This window comes from Manis pentadactyla, chromosome 3 (assembly GCF_030020395.1).
Source record: "Manis pentadactyla isolate mManPen7 chromosome 3, mManPen7.hap1, whole genome shotgun sequence".
NCBI lineage: Eukaryota > Metazoa > Chordata > Mammalia > Pholidota > Manidae > Manis > Manis pentadactyla.
Window position 1 is genome coordinate 21,613,550 of NC_080021.1, and position 8,040 is coordinate 21,621,589.

The following is an 8,040-nucleotide window of genomic DNA, read 5'->3' on the forward strand; positions in this document are numbered from 1 at the left end:
TGAAACCATAGAACCCTTAGAAGAAAACATAGGCAAAAATTTCTTGAATATAAACATGAGCAACTTTTTTCTGAAGATATCTCCTTGGCAAGGAAACAAAAGCAAAAATGAACAAATGGGACTACATCAAACTAAAAGGCTTCTGTACAGCAAAGGATACCATCAGTAGAACAAAAAGGCATCCTACAGTATGGGAGAATATATTCATAAATGACATATCCAATAAGGGGTTAACATCCAACATATATAAAGAATTCATACACCTCAAAATTCAAAAAGCAAATAACCAGATTAATTAAATGGGTTGAGAATTTGAACAGACACTTCTCCAAAGAAAAAAGTCAGATGGCCAACAGGCACGTAAAAAGATGCTCCACATCGCTAATCATCAGGGAAATGCAAATTAAAACCGCAATGAGATATCACCTCACACCAGTTAGGATGCCCAACATCCAAAAGACAAGGAACAGCAAATGCTGGCGAGGATGCGGAGGAAGGGGAACCCTCCTACACTGTTGGTGGGAATATAAATTTATGTCAACCATTGTAGAAAACAATATGTAGGTTCCTCAAAAAACTAAAAATAGAAATATCATTTGACCAAGGAATTCCACTCTCAGGAATTTACCCTAAGAATGCAGGATCCCAGTTTCAAAAAGACATATGCACCCTTATGTTTATCACAGCACTATTTACAATAGCCAAGATATGGAAGCAACCTAAGTGTCCATCAGTAGATGAATGGATAAAGAAGAGGTGATATATATACACAATGGACTATTATTCAGCCATGAGAAGAAAAAAAATCCTGCCATTTGCAAAACATAGATGGAGCTAGACAGTATTATGCTCAGTGAAATAAGCCAGGAGGAGAAAGACAAGTACCAAATTATTTCACTCATTTGTGGAACATAACAACAAAGCAAAACTGAAGGAAAAGAACTGCAGCAGACTCACAGACTCCACAAAGGGACTAGTAGTTACCAAAGGGAAGGGAGTGAGGAGGGTGGATGGGGAGAGGGGGAGAAGGAGATTAAGGGGCATTATCATTAGTACACATAATGTAGGGGGGTCACAGGGAAGGCAGTATAGCACAGGAGATACTAGTAGTGATTCTATAGCATCTTACTACACTGATGGACAGTGACTGCAATATGGTATGTGGGGAGGACTTGATAATAGGTGTGAATGTAGTAACTACAATGTTGCTCATGTGAAACCTTCATAAGATTGTATATCAATGATACCTTAATAAAAAAAAAAAAGATCAAGGGCAGTTACACTAAGACAACTGCACTTAGTACATGTATTATGAGCTCTCAGAGTACAGGTACTATGCCATATTTTAAAATCATAGATGCAAAGTCAGCTACCAAGCCAATTGTCACCCCATTCCATCTGTATCACGCATAAAGTCTGAAATACTTCAGATGCTCTAATTTTATCCTAACAAGTCCAAGTGGCACCAAGGATTGTAAATTGCCATGTGCTTTCTTGGGAGAGAGTAGTAAGTAGCAGTTAAAAACAGCCATCTTGACTTAACACTGCTAAACTTTGATGCCACTTTTACCTAATTACGTGTCATTCCATTGACTTGACTTCTGTTTGAAATGGGGTTGGTGAAAGTTCCCATCTTAGATGGTTGTGAGGAGGATTAAATGAAATGAGGAATGTAGAGTGCATGGTCCATAGAAGGCATTCAGTGAAAGTTGGCTTTTAGTTGGGGTTCTTGGAAATACTTGGAAGCTTTGCTTACAACTGTGAGTCGTATTTCTGTTAGGTAGAAGGATAGTCATGAGCAGCAGGAAAAGGGGAAGATAAGGCTCAAAGAAGAAGCCAGCCAAATACATTCAAAGCAAAAGCCACCTAACCTCTGCCCAGGCAGGGGGTCCCACATGAAAACAACAAAGGCTTTGCAGGGAGTAATTTCCTCTCCAACCAGATGCCAACACAGGGCACAATCAAATGGAACCAAGAACTGCCCAGATCACACCTCAGCGTGGGGAAAGGACATGCTCAAGGAGAGGGATGGCTATACAGAAAGACCTATAAATCAAATAACCCCACCTTTTCGGGGAAGAGGCGCCTCCTAGCCAGAAGGCAATATACAATCCTCCTGCCTAACAGGCTGTTTTCAATAAGACAATCAAGGCCTTTGTCTACCTTGACTCTGGCCTGCTCCTCCCTTGGCGTGCATTCAAGTAAAACTTTCCCTGTGCTTTGCTATTGTGTCTTTGCCTTTCAATTTTTTGCTGTGGTGGGGAAAAGAACCAAGGAGAACAAACTCAACCTGTAACACTTCCATATCATAGGCAAATACTGTAGTTTGTTCACAGATGCTAAAATCATGTTTCCTGGGCAAGCCTTCCTTATTTGACCTCATGATTGGAAAGTGCAAACCTTATTTTTCTGTTCCACTATAGATTTCCATATTACTCCTCCTCATCAACCATTCTCAAAATAATGTATGTAAATAAAATCAATCTCAGAAAGTTCCAGCATTTTCCTATATCCTGCAAATAGCTAGATGAAAGACATGTCACTGTGGACAACCTTTCTAAACATCTTATGCTCATCTAAAATCCTTGCAGCAGATTTCACCTCATCCTCACATTTGCTTCTCACTTGTTCAATAAATACCCTGCTTGCAGATTCAACCTTACATGAGGATTTTATATACATATATTTTCCCTAGGAGACAGCCTTCATTTTTATATTGCCATGAAGCAGCATGTACTAGGCCTCACAGAGGGCAGTCCAAGCCTGCCTGGCTGGTCTCAAAAGCACAACTTCTGGAAGTCAAAGAAGAGTTCACAGACCCTGCTGTGATCAGTCCCATTCCTCTTACCCCAGATAGACAAAAAAAATCTGCTCATTTTTCATGATCTTTCAACACTTACAAATATAGTCACACTGCCTTAAATCTCACTAATCAAATGTTAATTTGTTGCAAGTTATATATAATTCAGTGCAACAAATTGCTACTCCCCGCATGACCAGATCCACTCATTCTCTTTGCATTCAGAATCCCTTAATATTCGTGGGCCATTTGAAGTTAATGAAGTTTTATTGTAGTCGAGCCATCTACATGAAGGATGGTCAGTTTATATAAGGGCTCATTCTATGAGATGTGGTTTGCAATGAGGCTGTTTTCAATAAGACGACTTTCATATTCCCAACCATATGTATCCAGATGATCATGAGAATAGGATCTGTAAGGAGAGCTGGAATCATGTTTGATATGTGAGGCCAAACTTCTAACACACCATGGTGGTCTACTCTCAAAAGTATATGTGTGTGTGCAAGTGTGTGTGTGTATGTGTTGTGTGTATAGGAAATGCATATATGAAAGAAATCAAATCTGGACCTCATTTCTTTTTCAAATTTTTAAAAAATGCAAAACAGAATTTACCAAATATTAAGGATAACAGACAAATTACAACACTACACAGGAAACAGCTAAAAAGTGATACCTAATTTCACTATTCCTTAAGTCCACAAGCATTTCTCAAACAGGCACCTCTCACAACTCATCTCCCAAATGCCTGGATCCTCCACCATACACAGAAGTCATGGTCCACTCCTTTTCCAGAAACTTCTTCCTCCTTGAGCCATCCAAACTTAAAGCCCAGACCTTTCAGGGCTAATATTAATATTAATAGTCATGTCACCTTATTATTTGAGGCAATTTAGCTCAGCATTTTCACAAACTACACTTCTAGAATTAGGCCTGATCTTTTCTGAGCATATTTCAAGGGTAAATTATTATGTACTTGATCAAGCTTGCTTTTTTTTCTTACCCAAATTAGGTATAAAAAGATCACCAGCTTAAAAAGGTTAGTTTGGCAGCAATAACTAAAAATTGTCTATATCAAGCATTTAACATGGTATTTTAATTTTCTATTGCTGTATAACTAATTAATACAAATAGCACCTAAAAACGTCACGTATTTACTGTCTTGCAGTTTCTGTAGGTCAGAAGGCTGGGGACCATGTAAAAATTGGGTTCTCTGCTCCATCTCACAAACTTGAAGTCAAGATGTTGGCCAGGTTCAGTTTTCATCTGGGGCTCGGGGTCTTCTTGCAAGCTTAGTCAAGATGTGGCAGAATGCAGTTCTTTGTGGCTGTAGATTTGAGATCCCTGTTTTCTTGCTCACTGTCAACCAGGGGTGGGGATGGGGGCGCTTTCTGCTCCTAGAGAACCCCTTCAGTTACTAGCCATGTGACCCTATCACAACAGAGCAGCTTACTTCTTTAAGGCCAAGAAGAAAGCAACAAGATCATCTCTTTCATTGGGATTCTTTTTGATTTGTTTTTAATTTTACTTAATGTCTTTATCTCTTTTTTAATTGAAGCATTGTTGATATACAATCTTATACTGGCTTCAAATACACAATACAGTGGCTCAACAGTTACCCATATTATTAAATCCTCACCCCCTCTAGGGTGGTAACTATTTGTCTTTCTGACCTATTTTGAAAGCCCACCTGATTGGGTTAATCTCCCTGAATAATCTTTCCTGATTAACTCAAACTCAAATGATGAGAGCCCTTAATTATATCTGCAGATCCTTGTCCCTTTGCCACATAGTGTAGCCTAATCACAGGAATAACATCCCATCATATCTACAGGTCCTGCCAATAGACACCAAAGGGCAGAATGTCTGAGACCACCTTCTTTCTATCGTATGTGGCATCATGCCAAGGGGTCATTTCAGAGAGACATAGTTCATTTTTGCTACACCCATAAACATATTCTAAGGTGCAGACACAATTCCTTGTAATTGCAAAAATTCACTGTGTTCTTCTTTTCATCCTTCTTTTAGGCATGCTGTTTCATCTTTGTAAAATGGCATGTTCCCCAAGCCCCTCTTCCCAACTTAGCTATTTCATATCCCTCAAGATCCAAGTCACACAACTTATAAAACCTTAATTAAAACCTACTCTAGGTCAAGCTCACAAACTCCCTCAGGGAGTTACAGTCCAGTAAAGACACACACACAAGCACAGAGGAGGGGGTGGGAATTACAGGACTTCTGGTTTTAAGGTGGCAGAACAAACACATTGTTAAACATCATATCCTTCCACCCACCAGTGCAAAACAGAAAGAACAAGAAAAAAATAAACATTAGTTCCTTGTTTAATGAGCTATTGATGGCTGAGGTTATGGGGATATAGCAGAGGAGGTAAAGGGGCAGAGAAAGGTCAAACCTGAAGGTCAAACTGAGGGCCTTACAGTTGGGGACACAGATGAGAAGTCAACTGTTTGTCCACGTAATCCCTGAGAAATTCTGGGATGTAAGGCACCAAATACCCATAAAAGAGAAAAAAAGTTTGAAAATCTGCATAAAGGGGAATTATACACCCATATCCTCCAGCCCCAGTCCAGGAGGAGTTGAGTCCAGTTGGAAGGAGGGGGTTATAGTATAGGTAATAATTGAACCAGAGGGACCCTAAACTTGGGAACACAGGCCGAGAGGAGAGGAAGGATGAGGGCCTAGGTTTTAAAAAAGGAAATAATGATAAGCTACACATCGGACAGTGAGATAACCAGCTCCCACCTGGGTGCAGAACACAGGCAATCAAACTATCATGCAACCTCCTCAGCCCAGCCCACAGGCAGAAGACTGGAGGAAGTATCTTCAGAAAAGCTGGACCATTCCTGAGGGAAGGTCTAGAGATGCTGATGTTTGTTGGAGTTAGTGGGGGCAGTTCCACAGAAATAGCCAAATTCAACATTGACACCTCTACCATCCAGCCAGCCCCATCAACCATCACATTTTAATACCTCCCTGTATGTAAAAACAGACAGCTACAACCTAGTATTTTCAACACTTGAGTAGTTCATGGCACACAGAGAGTGTGCCACGGCCATCTGTTGAATGGGTGAATGAATGGCTTTCACAGCACGGTGAAATGGTAAGTCCCACTAGCTTCTCAATCTTAAAATTTACTTAAAAAAAGAGGAAGATAGCCAAGAATTACCAAACTGTTGAGAAAAGCCCTCAACATGTAAATAGTTTAAAAAAAGTATTAAAAGGTGGTTGAAGGAAACAAAGACACAGCCAGGGCAGAACACTTAAAATGAAATATGACATCCCCAATAAGATGTCATATGACATCCCCAATAAGATGACATCCCCAATAAGAATATGACATCCCCAATAAGAATATGACATCATAAAAATTAGTAATGAATAACCAGAGAATAAGAATTAGCCCTGCTAGTTATAAAACAAAATTATCAAAACTTACATTCAGGAGAAAAGAATAGAAGACAATGACAAGGAGATATTCCAGAGAGAGAACAAAATGATAAAGATACCAAAACTAGGAAAGAAAGGATAACTCAAAGATCAGTACAGAAAGCCCAACATCCAACTAAGAGCCCGAGAAATGAAGCATCAAATAAATCACACAGAAGTCATGGTCCACTCCTTTTCCAGAAACTTCTTCCTCCTTGAGCCCTCCAAACTTATAGCCCAGACCTCTCAGGGCTAATATTAATATTAATAGTCATGTCGCCTTATTATTTGAGGCAATTCAGCTCAGCATTTTCACAAACTACACTTCCAGAATTAGGCCTGATCTTTTCTGAGCATATTTTGAGGTTTCCAATAAGATAACAAGAGTCCACCACATTTTAAGGAAAAAGGAATCCACACTAGGGTACAGTATCCTGAAACTTCAACACATCATAACTTCAGGAGAAATTGTAAACAAAAAGGTCACATACAAAGAATTAGGTATCAGAATGGCCTAAGACTTCTCAAAGAAATAAATACTGGCTACAAGGCAATTTAATACTCTAAAGCAATAGCAATTTTTGACTTGAGAACTCTAAAGTCATTCAAGGATGAAATCAGAATAAAGACATTTTTAGATACACTCCTCAAAACTGCCTCCCATGGACCCTTTCTCGAGAAGTTACTGAAGATGTTAATAACACAAGGCAATAAATCAAGAAAGAAGCCCTTAATTTTAAAATATGAGTAATATTTCATAATAGTAATAGCAAAAGCTAACACTCATTTAGTATTATATTGCAGACATGATGGTAAGGATTATATATAGACTAAGAATTACATATATATGTATTTCCTCCTTTAATCTTTGCAATGATCCCATGGTGTAAGCACTAGTACAGTCAGATGAGAAAACTAAAGCTCAGGGCAGTTAAGGCACTTGCCCAAATTCTCCCAGATGGTAACTAGCAGGGCTAGAAGTGAAAGTCTAATCTGAGGACAAAACATGACAAAACACATGCTTAAGAGCAAAGTTAAGGCTATGCTGTCTCCTTTAATAAACGAAGCTGCGTAAGAGATTCCAAGCAGAGGAAAAGATACAAGACAAGCATAGAGGATGACAGAACAGGCTTAGCAGGAGAAGCTGCAGAATATATTAAAGAGCTGAAGAGAATGCCAGTGAGAGGAAATGAGGCTGAGACCCTGGCAAACTGCCTTGCGTGTAGGCAAGGCCTTTAAATGTAGGAGTGCAAACTGTACATTAAAGGACTTAGAAGAGGAGAAATAGTCTGGTTAATAGAAAGAATCGCCCTGACCACCATGGAGACAATGGACCAGCAGGTGGACAGACACACAGACCATTTAAAAGGCAGCTGCAGTAATGGTGCAGAGAAAGCCAGATTTAAGGCAAGGGCTGCAGAAGGGAGAGAGGACAGTTATTTTTGAGATATTAATGAGGTGGAACTGGCAGGACTTAGTGCCCAAAAGGATATGGTAAATGAACCAGAGAGAAAGGATAAGGGTATTGGTGTGCTGGTAAATGTTTAGCAACCAAATTCCTGGGGGTGGGGAGATGAAGGGGGACAATAATACCCAAGTTTGTAGCACTTGCCAATGCCCATGGTATAAATACTGAATGTGGAGTAATTCCATCATAGAGACACAATAGAATAACCTCAAGAGCATGAATTATAGCAAAATGTAGAATAATCAGGAAATGATGAGCTTTGAGCATTTGTTACCTTTGTTTTTAATAAAACTTATTCAGTTGTAAATTTACATGATTTGACATTTTA